Source organism: Podarcis melisellensis (genome assembly GCF_964234715.1).
Source record: "Podarcis melisellensis genome assembly, chromosome: 11".
Classification (NCBI taxonomy): domain Eukaryota; kingdom Metazoa; phylum Chordata; class Lepidosauria; order Squamata; family Lacertidae; genus Podarcis; species Podarcis melisellensis.
The window spans coordinates 38,856,375-38,869,801 of NC_138543.1; positions in this window are offsets into that span (position 1 = coordinate 38,856,375).

Consider the following 13,427-nt stretch of genomic DNA (forward strand, 5'->3'; position numbering starts at 1 on the left):
AGGAATTAACGGCATGGCTCAGCACAAGACAGCTTTCTAGGGTCGCCTTATTGTTTCACAAATAAAGACCTGGGAGTGCCTTATTTTCCAGAGTGAAAGGGAGAAAGCATTTGAAGACCCTGAAAGTGAATTCACTTCCCTTTCATTCCACGTCAAAACCTTGACTATCTGATCAGTCTTCCCTCTCAAACGTCTGTCCTTCCCTTTCTGCTCCACAGTTTTGAGATCCTATTTTAACTTGGATCATCTCTGCTGACCTCACTCAGTAGCCTATTCTCTGATCCTATTAAGGTCACTCTGCTGTCAAGCTGCCTATTCAATCTGAAGATAGGGATGCCTGACGTTCAGAAGTTTGGATGAGTCTTGAAGTCTGTCTGGATAATCTTATCTGGCATTCATCCCTTTGAAGTTTGACTGTCCCTCCTTCCTTCCTAACAATTCAACCAGATTGTTCTACTTGTCCAACTGCATTTCCCCAAAACCTCTTTCCCTAGTTAAATTTCTCCATTGGTCAAGTATTCCACATAGGTTGATTCTTCTCGACTACTGTCAGACCCATATCCAAAATCTTCATTAATCATAGAGGCCAAAACCTTGATTAATTATAGAGTTGCTCTGGACATATTTCACCACACCTGTAAGAAACATTTGAAAGTAAACACCCCATCCCAGTAAAGTAATCTTTATTAAGATGGAAGCATCTTCGGACATCACAACTCTGGTTAAAAAGTTCTTCCTCTTAGGAACAAAGGAAACTGCCTTGTTCCGAGTCAGACCATCGGTCTGATTCTTCCTTTGCAGCCATGGCTTGAACTTGGTTTGAATAGCATGAATTGGATGAAGAGGACTAACATTATGAAGAGCACTAACATGATGTCTTCAGTGGCTTAACATCTGCTGTCAATTGCAGAAGAGCAGAGCCAGAAAACAAACAGGTAGAAACCCTAACTATGGCTGGTCCTCAGATGTCTGAAGCTAGACCTTATCTGTACTTCTACTTTGCATATTGTCTCTCTGCTCCCTATAGGGGTTTTCTTTAACATACATTCTGCCGAGTTAAATTTATGATGAAATTGTTGAGTTTGAGCTGTCTAGATCTCAGCACTGAATGTTGCTTAGACATGTTTCAGTTTGGGCTGGGGCTCATGAAGGGACCTAATTAATTTGCCCAGGCTCAATTCCATTTTTTAAATAAATAAAAAATCACATTCCCTTTCACTTTCATATTTTTGTCCCTCCCTCAATGTTCAGTGTAATTGGTTCTCTCTGCATCCAGTCTTCTCTAGCCTGTCAGCTTGACTCTCTCTCTCTCATCTCTTCCAGTGCAGTTCTTCATCCCTTTTATGTTTGCCAGAGCTTGCTATATTAATATATTATTGTGAGTTTTTTATTTTTATTTTTTTTAAATCCAGCATCAAAGAAATGATTGCATATCCTGGTTGATCTTCATACTTCTCCTGTCTCGGTGGCAGTCATGTGATGAAAAAACAGCTGTTTATCTCAATTATGTTTTGATTGTTAATTAGCATCTACCTGTCACTACTAGTCAATTTCCTCCAATGTCCCCCTCAGCTATTTCCTTAGCAAGTCGTTCACCTGGTTTCCATGAGAACTGTCTCCCTATATCTCTATTCAGTCAAATCTGCCATCCACTGGGTTGTTATTAGTGATGGGATTAGATCTATTATTCACATAGCATTTATTTTGGGGCTTCTAAAGTTCCATCATATGCTGTCTCCTGAAATGCTTATATTTTGACTTATGTAACCACTTCTCCATAAAAAGGCCCAAGGACCCATCACACATGTCCTCCTTCATATAACAGCTTCCCACACTTAACCTTAGATTTTATTCTCTTCTGGAAGTAAATATCCTCAGCCTCCTCTTCTCCAACACTACTCTTCTGGAATAATCGGCATCTAGATCTTTGCAGTACAGATCAACCAGTGAACTTGATTGTAGGTTTAGGACACACAAAACGTGGACTTAATTTGCACAATGCAGAAGTATGAAAACACGCTGTTTGGAAAAAGCCAAGTAAAAGAACAATACATAATTAGCTAACAGAAACCACTTCCACTAAATTAGGGGGCAATACTCGTTCAGAACCAAGCTAGACAATACACTTGCATTTCCATATCTTTAATTTTTCAGTTCTGTTGTGCCACCCCAATTGTGGAACATCATCCCTGCTGACATTTCAATCATTTCGGTGCCAGATGTAAGCCTTCCTTGTTTGCTGATGGCATTTTACAGGGGTTACATTTTCCTGTGGTTTGCTTTTAGGTTTTTGCTGTTGCTTTGGCTTTTAATTACAATGGATTATGCTCTGCATTCATTGTATTTTGTTCTCTTACACCACCCTGAGATCCATTTGGATGAATGGTGCTTTGGATACACATGCATACAGCAGTTGGGTACAATTCAGATGAGGACAATCTCACTGACAATGGCTATGAATCCATTTAAGATCATGGGTCAAATTTGATCACATTTTAAAGGAGCAGCGACTGAGAACTTTAATCCGGATCAAGTCCAATGAGAAAAAGGCCACTGTGTAGGTTAGGGTTGCGATATTTCAAAAAGTGAAAATCCAAAATCTACACTTCTGGCATCGGTTGCCATGCATCTGGATTTTCCCTGACGTTTCGGTGATTTCCACCTGGCCAAATCCCAGCTATGTCTGGGAAATTCCGGACTTATAGCAACTCTGGTGTAGCTAGAAGAAGGCTTGTTTCTTTGTGACTTCATGGCAGACATCTGCAGAGGGACAACTGGGCCCTGGGGCACTGGCAGCCGGACCAGCCAGAGTCATTTTGCTGCTGCAGACAAAATGCCCTGATTCTACCACTGCCCTTACAATGCCACCCTCTGCAGACCAAGGCTGCCTCCCTTCACCTGCTGTGATGTCCATGCTGCCTCCAGCCTCACCACCACAACTACACCCTCACCTGCATCCATGCTGCTACCACTATGCAGCAGCAGCAACAGTGAGGGCACAGTGGGTACATGGCAATGGTGTGGCAGGCACAGTGGTGCCAGCAACAGCATTGTGGTGGTGTTGCAGGCAAAGCCCTGGCAGGACTGGCATTGGTGCAAAGCTGGGGGGGGGGCTTCACCTTGCTTCATGGATGGGCCAGCCCTGATTAACAGCTGCCCAAGAATGCTGCCTAATGATGCCATGCATGTTTCAATTGCTTTTCAAGAAGACCACAAAAAGCTTTTCAACAGCAAGCCTTTATCATTATATGTACACAAGCCCAGATTGTTAGATGGAGTTAGCAAAAGAGAATACATTATTGAAGGAGTTGGTGGGCAGCAATTCAAAAAGCTGATGAGCATCTGGGCCCAGGATACCTGCCCTAGTGTGTGCCAAGAACAGAGTTACATAACCGGGATTACTAACTCCAGAAGCCTAGTTTTAAAAATAAAAGCAGAGCTTTTAATCAGTCTCTGGTTTGCCCTGATGAAACCATCCATCACATCTGGTATCCAGGCTGCTGAAGTTTTGCCTATCTGGATTTCTGTTTAAGTATGATTGACTTGATTGAAATACCGGAATGTGCCACTTTCAGCAAAAATATTATTTTCATTTTTGGCAACCATCGTCTCAGATTTATTTTGGAAACCTTTCACTTATTACGCGACTGAGCCTCAGGAAGAGTGTTCAATTTTGCTGGTATTTATGCCTCTTGAGACCTCATCTGGGGACAAGGCAGAATGTAACCATTCACTACAAAGTTTACAGACAAATTAGAAAGAAACTGGAAGGTAAAAAAGTAGCCTTAAGATATAGGGAATAGTTACCTTTTATTAAGTGGAGACACAGCCACATTTCCCCCCCCCCCCCTCGTGCTCCCCTGAATGTGTTTCTTGATGACTTGTATTATGGCATCCATTTCGCTGCAAACTGTAGGGCTTGTAAATGAACATTTGTGCAGCTGCAGGTTTTCAGAGCAAATCACAGCAACTACTTCACTCACACTGTTCACCTGAGCTTACATTATGGCTCTTAATTCCAGCAAATTGAATGCTGGATTAGCTTTCTGCCTTTCTCTTGCCCGTGCAGATATAATAGAATGTTTGCCTTTCGAAAAAGCAACACTTGTGCTTTACGTCAATCATATGTCCACACTTTATCAAAAACACCCCATGAAACCATTTCCTCCAAAGTGGAAAACTGTTCTGTGGATTGAAGGCAAGGATGGCTTCTGTATGATGCTATGGGCATTGGCCTGTAGGTGATATCCAGAGCCAACTTTTCTCAATTTTCAAATTGAAAACATAAAGAATTGTTCCTGCCCCCCACCCCCTCCAGTTTATCCTAGGAGGAAAAATATGTTTGCATCCACCCCACACCTGCACCTCTTGGATAATACATAAGTCTCTGTTCTTCGTTCTATGGCCATTTGAACCTAGCATGGATTATAGTCATGAGGAACTGGGCTTTCTCAGTAGTGGTCCCTGCCCTTTGGGATTCGCTAGAAAAGTCTTACAATGCTCCTCTGCTAGACAACACTTGCATCCTGGTGAGACATTTGGAGAATTAAGGTTTTAACTACTGCAATGAATTTGCGATGAACAATGTAAGTGTTCCTCGGTGACACTGATTATGTGGGTCCATGTGAAACTGGGTTCAGGATTAAATGAGCCTTGGTCACGCTGATGGAAGAGCTTTATCGAGAAAGGGGCAGGGGGAGCACAACCCTGTTACTCATATTCAATCTCTCAGCACCTTTTGATACCACAGATGCTCCAGTCTTCCTTATGGTTCTTCTGTATTTCTATGTGAAATTTAAATAAATGATTTCACATTATTTATGTGTTTTGTCTCTCTTGGGGGGGTCTGCCAGTCTGAAAGTCACAGTATAATTGTAATAAAGAAGTAAGTACTGGATGTGGTGCTAATACTTCATAATTACATACCCCTACTCTAAAAATGTTACCAAAACAGGCCTGAAAACCATGGACCTTCTGATTTCAGAGATCTCTTCTGAAAAGACACCCAGCTCTCTGGCTGCAATTTCTATGGTATATTTTCCTTCTCTGGAAGGCTGAGCCTACAACTTTCTGAAACATATAGATTAAATGTCAGAACATTTCTTTTAAAAAACAACTGGAATGAACTTGCTAAGTACCTGATTAAAAATCATAAAATACCATCATGTTTATCAGGCCACTGTCGGGCCCAGTTCATCAAAACGAATTAGGCACATCAATTTTTATCCATTTGCTCATGTGTGCTATTAGACTAGTTTCCACTTTAATCTGTGAAATTCTGAGACAATGATGATATACCAAGCATGGTTTAATCGGTTCTGACTTTGCCGATGTGGCAATACCTAGGTGAAGATGATCACTCTTCAGATATACATGGAACATTTATGAGTTCTGTGAAAATTATTTCTGATAGTCTTTACTTTCTGCAACCAAAATGATTCTACATTCCACCTCTGAATAACATTCCAGCATCCCAGCAACAAGGGAGGCAACTTGAAAGACCCTTTAAGGGGAAGGGCTCTAGCTTGGTGGCAGAACATCTACATGCAGAAGGTTCAGTCCCCTGGTATCTCCAGGTGGGGCTGGGAGCGATCTCTGGAGAGCCACTTCCAATCAGTACAGAAAATGCTAAGTCTAGATAATGTGGAGCTACTGTAGATGGATCAATAAGGCAGTTTCCTGTGGATCTGGAAGATTCTTAGGCTGTATCCATATAGATTCTTCTTAGTGTGTTCCTCCCCTGATTGTTTTCTGCTGTAAAACTTGTGCATGCAAGAAGCCATTTTGTAGTTTCAGTCTTATGTGGCAGTGGGGTGTATGAGAACACTGGAAGCATGTGGGTGAAGGTAATCATCAGGAAAGTTTGGACCAGGTGAGAAAAGCCATGTGACTGGTGGCCCTGCCCACATGATAGCCGGAGAAGCAGGTCCCATGCAGTGTGGGATCCACTACGGACTGTTGTCAGAAAGGGGCAAGGAGAGGATCTATCACAATGCTATTGGGATTAGACCAGGGGTCAGCAAACTTTGTCAGGATGGGGCTATTCCATTGTCCGTCAGACCTTGTGGGGGGGCCAGACTATATTTTGGGTAAAAAAAGTATGAACGAATTCCTATGGCCCACAAATTACCCAGATATGCATTTTAAATAAAAGGACACATTCTACTCATGTAAAAACATGCTTATTCCCGGACCATCCGCGGGCTGGATTGAGAAGGCAATTGGGCCAGATCTGGCCCCTGGGCCTTAGTTTGCCTACCCATGGATTAGACTATATGTGAATTCAGTCCAATGGTGCTTTAATTCCTGACAGGTGAGTGATTTTCTGGAATGGCTGAAGGGGAATGCTTCCTATCTTTTCTCCCTCCACCTAGCAGTTGATCACCGCTGCAAATGCTGTTTATCAGTCCAGCTTTGCAATGTTGATTCTTTTGAGTAAATGATGACAAATTATTCAGGGTTTTCTCTGTGCCTAACCTCCACACTGAAGACAGGCCATATGGTGAATTTCCATTTTTGTATATATATTCACCTTCATTTTCTTTCTTTCAGTACAATAAATAATACCTGGAGAGATTCTCAGCGAAGGAGAAAGCTACATTTAAAACCAAGGGGAAGAAAAGAGATTTTTGTACCATACACACATTTTTGTAAACAAGATCTCTTGTGGGTGGAAACCAAGCATGGGAAGTTATAACTGTAAAAGGTGAAATGTCAACAAATTTACGAGGAGCTGCTAAAAGCCATTTTTAATTAAAGTGGTTTCATGATTGTATTGCAAATAAATAAAACTTTGTGAAACACTTCTTCCCCCTTGACAGTGAGAGATTTGCAGCACAATCCTAAGCAAGTTAACTCAGAAGTAAGCCCCATTGTGCCAAATGGAAACTTACTCCCCTAGTAAGTGTGCTTAGGATTCCACTACTGTATAAGCGAATAACGAGTCTTGTTTTTTATTGGCTCCATTGCATTGATAGTTAAATTCATTAAAATGATTTCTGGAAGTGATTACCTAAATCCAGCACAGAGTTAGTTATGCTTAAATCCATTGGGTTTCTACAATTCAACCTAAATGAATCACACCCACCACAATGCTATCTATATCTTACTGCATTTTCTTATATTGTCCACTACATTTGATAGACTGGAGATAATTCAAATCCTTTCCTCAGCACCGTTCAATGGGTTCTTCTCCTGCACTCCCACACACCCCCTGCCCAGGAATGTTGGAGAATTCTGATGGAAACAGGAGTGGAAATTGCCAATGTTTGCTTATTGGCCAGAATGGAAATCATTCCGGCGAATACAATCCATATTCAGTCTGCAAATAATACATAAATGATTCCAATTCTCCCAGTTGAATTGTGTTGCACTGAAATGAATTGGGTGGACTATAACATAATGACAGTGTAATTTACACAATTAATTAAGTAAATTACTTAAATCACGAAATTTTCCCATTGTTGGACAGCAAGACAAATAATGTAGCTTCTGTAGAAGACAAACTGCAGCAGAAAAGGAAACAGCACTGTGTGTGAGGACTAGCAAGCATGGCAAATTTGGCCCTCCAGCTGTTTTGGGACTACAGCTCCCATCATCCCTAGCTAACAGGACCAGTGGTCAGGGATGATGGGAATTGTAGTTCCAAAACAGCTGGAGAGCCAAGTTTGGCCATGCCTGGACTACAGGATGGGACACTAAATAATGGTGCCACATTGGCTACCTCTGCTGTTGTATGAACAAACGTTCAGAACTGATGTATAATATTTTTCAATTTGTCTCCATTCTTCAAAGCCTAATTTTAGGTAGATATACTGACAAAACTATTTCAAAAAGAATAAAGAAATATTGCTTCCCCCATACATGCATATGGAGACAGCTAAATGGGATTTCCTATCCTTTTGAATTACTTCCTTTTAAAAGGGGGTATTTTCCAATTCCTACTCTTGATAATGATTAGCCACTTACAAAGAAGTAGTGAATACATATTTATGAAAAGAGAAGTTAGAAAAGAATGTTTATTTCCCTTTAATCTGCCCCTCCACTAAACAATACTTTTAATGTTGCATTTATCTTTTAATGAATGCAAATATTGTTTCAATGCTTAATAATCACTGATTAGGTTGCTTTTGCAGAACTGGATTGGGAGTGGCTTGACTGGGGGAAAGTTGAAGAAAAGGTAACTAACAGCTTGATATTATATGGGTTTACTCACAAGTAACCACATTCATTATGAAGGGGCTTACTCATTCTTTGAGTTGAAAAGTTTTGGGATTTCACAGTTATGGTTAAATTGAATCTTTTAAAAAAAATATATTTTGAGAATGAAAACAAATGCAAGAAAACTTTAAGCAAGATGGTACAGAAATTTATTCATCACACTAAGTGATATTGCTTAGGACCAAGTTAGATATATGGGTCAATGTCATATTAATATTTTGAGAAGCTGAATTATGAAAAATAGATTGAGATATGTTGGAGTTATTATGACAAATATTAGTGAAATTTGAAAATGTGTTTTTCCTCTTCTCATACAGGGGAGGGATAGCTCAACAAAATCCTTCTGTTACTATTATATTATAATTATTAGATTGAGTGCCTAGGGCTCTGTTGTGTATTTTATCGTAATTAATGTTATTCCTTTGTGATACTATGGAACAGTGGGCATGTACCAGGGAGTATTCTAACCTTCACAATGTATGTGTTTGTTACCATTGACAACACAGGTGAGCCCTGGCTGCTGAATAAAGTGTGCTTTTGTTTACATGTCACCCCATTTCCATCACAAACAAATGCTGTTATTTTCAAAGAGAAATCAAATCTGCAATCCGGCCAACACAGATCCCATGTTCACCCCATGAGTCGATTTAAAGCAAAGCCAATTTAAACCTCATTTTTGAAGCCGATCTGCATCTGGCTCATGTATGAAGTCAGAATGGTTGGTTCTGGTAAAATTTGTTGGGTGCTCAAGAGCAGACCCCTGTCTAAAGCAGAAACACCTTTGCGGAAGAAACAGCATCCTTCCTGCAGGAGCTACTTAAGTTGAAATGAGTTGCTGCATAGGATTCCCTGAGCCTTGTAAGCATGAATTGGAGAAGAAGGTCGGCAAAGCACCAGACCTTTGGTTAGCAGAGATCTGTCTGTGGACCAATAGAATTTTTGGCTGCCACCTTTCCCCTGTGTGCCACACTCGCTGCAAATTTGAGAAAGATGCAGAGTACCCAAGTTTTGTAGAAAAAGCTACTCCCTCCAGCCACAGCAAGCTTCCATCAACTTAAAAACATTTCACCTTTACTATCTTGTTCTATTTATTAAACTCATTCACTATTATATACCCATTTCCCTGAGGCACACATTCACTGACCACCTGACTGCGTGAATCTGTCGATTTCAGTTTCTCATTTTCCAAGCCTTCGGTCTGCCACATTTCCACATCAGTTTGTGGGAGTGTTTTTGTCTAAAAAAAAACCTCCAAGAAAATGTATCAATTTCTTAGTATGAACTTCTCTTAAGAAGAAAAAAAGGGGGGAAAGAAAGAAATATGTTTGCATGCAATTTTACCTAGTACAGTGGTACTTCAGGTTAAGTACTTAATTCGTTCCAGAGGTCTGTTCTTAACCTGAAACTGTTCTTAACCTGAAGCACCACTTTAGCTAATGGGGCCTCCCCCTGCCACTGCACCGTCGGAGCCCGATTCCTGTTCTCATCCTGAAGCAAAGTTCTTAACATGGAGCACTATTTCTGCGTTAGCGGAGTCTCTAACCTGAAGCATATGTAACCCAAGGCGTATGTAACCCGAGGTACCACTGTATATACATTCTTTGCCAATAATGCATTTTTTGTATGCTGTTTGCACCAATACATACATTTTTATGGATACTTTATGCTTGTATATGGATTTCTGGGGGTACAGATTATTTGTCTGGAGAACTGCATTGCAATATTCATAGAAGTGTGAATTCCAAAGGGCGGCTACGTTTCAGTTCCCCCATTGTTTTGAAAAGTGCAAATTAGGTAGGGCCACCTTTAAATGCAAACTGAATGCCAAACCCTACCCCCCCCCAGCCATCCCTACAGACCACCTAGAGGAGCCTAACCATGCTGTGCTTAAATTGCAAAGCCTTTGTTCAATTGCTACATCAATGAAGCCCATAGATGGCAGTCTAAACGTTTTGCCACTATTGTACGGCATTGTCGCATCTGCTTCAATCCAATTTACCTTCAACAAGAGATTATAGAAGTGCATGCATCGGACCAATCATTATTCAAAGCAGAATGTTCTCCTAAGCAATGACAGGATTATCTGCGGAGCAAGGGTGTGCTTGCCTCACACAGAGCAGTCAAGAAGAAGAAGAAGAAGAAGAAGAAGAAGAAGAAGAAGAAGAAGAAGAGGAGGAGGAGGAGGAGGAAGAGGAGTAGTAGTTTGGATTTGATATCCCACTTTATCACTACCCTAAGAAGTCTCACTCCTGCCAACCTAGCAGTTCGAAAGCACGTCACAGTGCAAGTAGATAAATAGGTACTGCTCCGACGGGAAGGTAAACAGCGTTTCCGTGCGCTGCTCTGGTTCACCAGAAGCGGCTTAGTCATGCTGGTCACATGACCTGGAAGCTGTATGCCGGCTCCCTTGGTCAATAAAGCAAGATGAGCGTCACAACCCCAGAGTTGTTCGCGACTGGACCTAATGGTCAGGGGTCCCTTTACCCTTAAGGAGTCTCAAAGTGGCTAATAATCTCCTTTCCCCTCCCCTCTGTAAGGTGAGTGAGGCTGAAAGACTTCAGAGAAGTGTGACTAGCCCAAGGTTACCCAGCAGCTGCATGTGGAGGAGCAGGGAAGCGAACCCGGTTCACCAGATTACGAGTCTACCGCTCTTAACCACTACACCACACTGGAAACAAACCTTAGCCAGATGTTCCACTGCGGATAATGAATTGTCTCAAAGTCATGATAGTCTCAAAGTTTGTACAAAATGGAGCAAAAGCCAGTAGTTGTGGGCCCCTTTTCAAGGGCAGGATGACAATGGTTTCCTCTCACTTCTGGAATTTCAGGGGCAGACGTCCTACTCAGTGAATCAAACACTGATTCAGCGATTGTCTTTCTCTTCCTCCATTCTTTGTCTGACCAGTCTCCCTTTTTTATTTTCTGAAAACTACAACATATGCACCCATTCATTCAAATGAATGTCCACTCCTTGCCTTATCATTGCAATATATTGGTTGCATTGTATTGTAAGACCATCCCATTCATTGTGTAATTCCTGATATGCTAGGATTTCCCATGTGACTAATCCTGGAAGACTAATCCTGGAAGCATTGCCGTGTCCGCGATTGCACTGAAATAAAGCACATAGCCAAGTGTGGCTATATAGAGTCACAGTACTGCATTCCATCCATTATGTGATTCCTGACAAATCTGGGAAGAACAAAGTAGTCACCAGCAAGAAATGGCACGAAAGCAGGAAGCAATGGCAGCAAGCAGGATTTTAAAAAACTGAATAGTCTCACAATAGAAGAGCTTTCCCAGAAACATTTTCTCTCTCCAAAAGCACTAATTTTGGCCCCAAAATCAAACTGGGAGAAAAATCAATCCCTCCCTGCTTCAGTTCTGTCTTTTCTATTTCTAGAAAGCGTGTTCTCACTAGCAGAGAGCACGTGTTGCGGTTGGGGAACAGACCACCATCATGACTAGGCAAATTTGTTGGGAACCCAAGCCTGTAAAGGGTTAAATGGGTTGCTGGGGATTTTTGAGTGTTGCCAATTCGGAGGAGGGGTCAGAGTCTATAAGTAGAGGAGATAGACGAAAGGACATCCTCTTGGCCGTTTTGCATCGGATCACATGGAGCACTGGGACAATCTTCTCATTGTCTGGTTACATTTCTTTATTTCTTATTTCCCCTTTCTTTTTAATCCTCTCTAGTCCCTTAAATAATTTAATTCCCCCTTTTTCCTGTCCGATTTCCCACCCCACCCCTTACCCTGCCCTGTGGGAAGATTCTCCCTGTATCCGTGGCTTGCCTTTCCCAATAGGGAGAGAACCCCCGTTAGGGGCTTTCTTTTGCAAAAGGTTTCCCCCATTTCTCTCGTTGAAATTGTGGGGCTAGTCAGGGCTGTTCCCAGCTTAGCTGGAATCACTGTCGTTTATAGTATCCCCGTAGGTTGGCTTTAATTTGAGTGTGTGCAGCGCTGTTGGCCAAATTTTAAGCTAGCCTTGGGTGGGAGCACTAATTTTGTTTCCTTTAATATTGCTATGAGACTAAGATTCTCAAGAGCAGATACAGGGAGGCCTATTCGGCCTGCACATTAACTTCTAAGCCTAAGTGCTACAGGTAGCAGTTAATTGTTAAGTCTCTGACACGTGACTCATTCTCACTATAGGAACGTATCTGCTTGCAGGCCCAGTTGCTCCTAATGTATATCTGAGGCAGACAGAGGGCCCCAGAGGCTCTCTGTGCCTCCAAGGACTATGAGTACTCTGCATATGCTCTTGAACTATGCCATTTCTGAACAAGTTTATTTTCTTTAAGTTTGTTTTGCCCTGATAGTGGCAACTGCCATTTTAGAGACGAGCCATTGTGGCTTAGTGGCAAAAGTGTAAGACTAGGACCTGGGAGACAGGGTTCATATCCCCCTCTTAGCCATTGTTATAACAAAACAAAACTAACTGCTCCTTTTAGGTTATTCTGTTGCTGGGTAGTTCTGCCCATTTGTGATAAAAGAACTTTGGGTTTCTTGAAGGGGTGCTTCCATGTAAAAGGGCAAGCAGGGGTACCTGGACAAGCGGTGGGCTACCTCAACTCTCCTATTTCACTGGAAACATTTATGCCTGGCCTAGCAGGTGTTCCTAGGGCTTTGCCCCAGAATTCGATGGCCTGGAAGCATCTCCAGCCTGAATAGTGTCCCCATGTGGTCTATAAGCAATGGTTTCCCTGGGTCAGTCATAGTGCCGGTAATGCCTAGGTTGCAGGATTGGTCCCTGTATGGGACAGCTGCATGCTCCCATACTGGTCTACCTGGACACTTAGGTCCTTTTGGTGGTTACCTCACTGCCAGGGATGTAATGGGCGCCACACTTGCAATATGCAAGTGGGAGAAAGCCCCTTTGCGTGCCCGCATTGCAGTTTGCTCTGTGCGTTGCAGGACACGGTGCTGCACGGGCTGCAATTGCATTGCATTGCATGAGAGATTTGCAGTTGCATTGCACAAAGGGTGTGTTTGCATTTGCACGGAGTGTATTGTTGCATTGCACGGAATGTGTTGTTGCATTGCACGGAGTGTGTTGTTGCATTGTACAGAAGGTGGGGTTGCATTGCACGGAGTGTGTGCGCGTGTGTGCATTGCACGGAGTGTGTAGTTGCATTGCACGGAATGTGTGTGCTTTGCATGGAGGGTATAGTTGCATTGCACAGAGTCTGTTTTTGCATTGCAAGG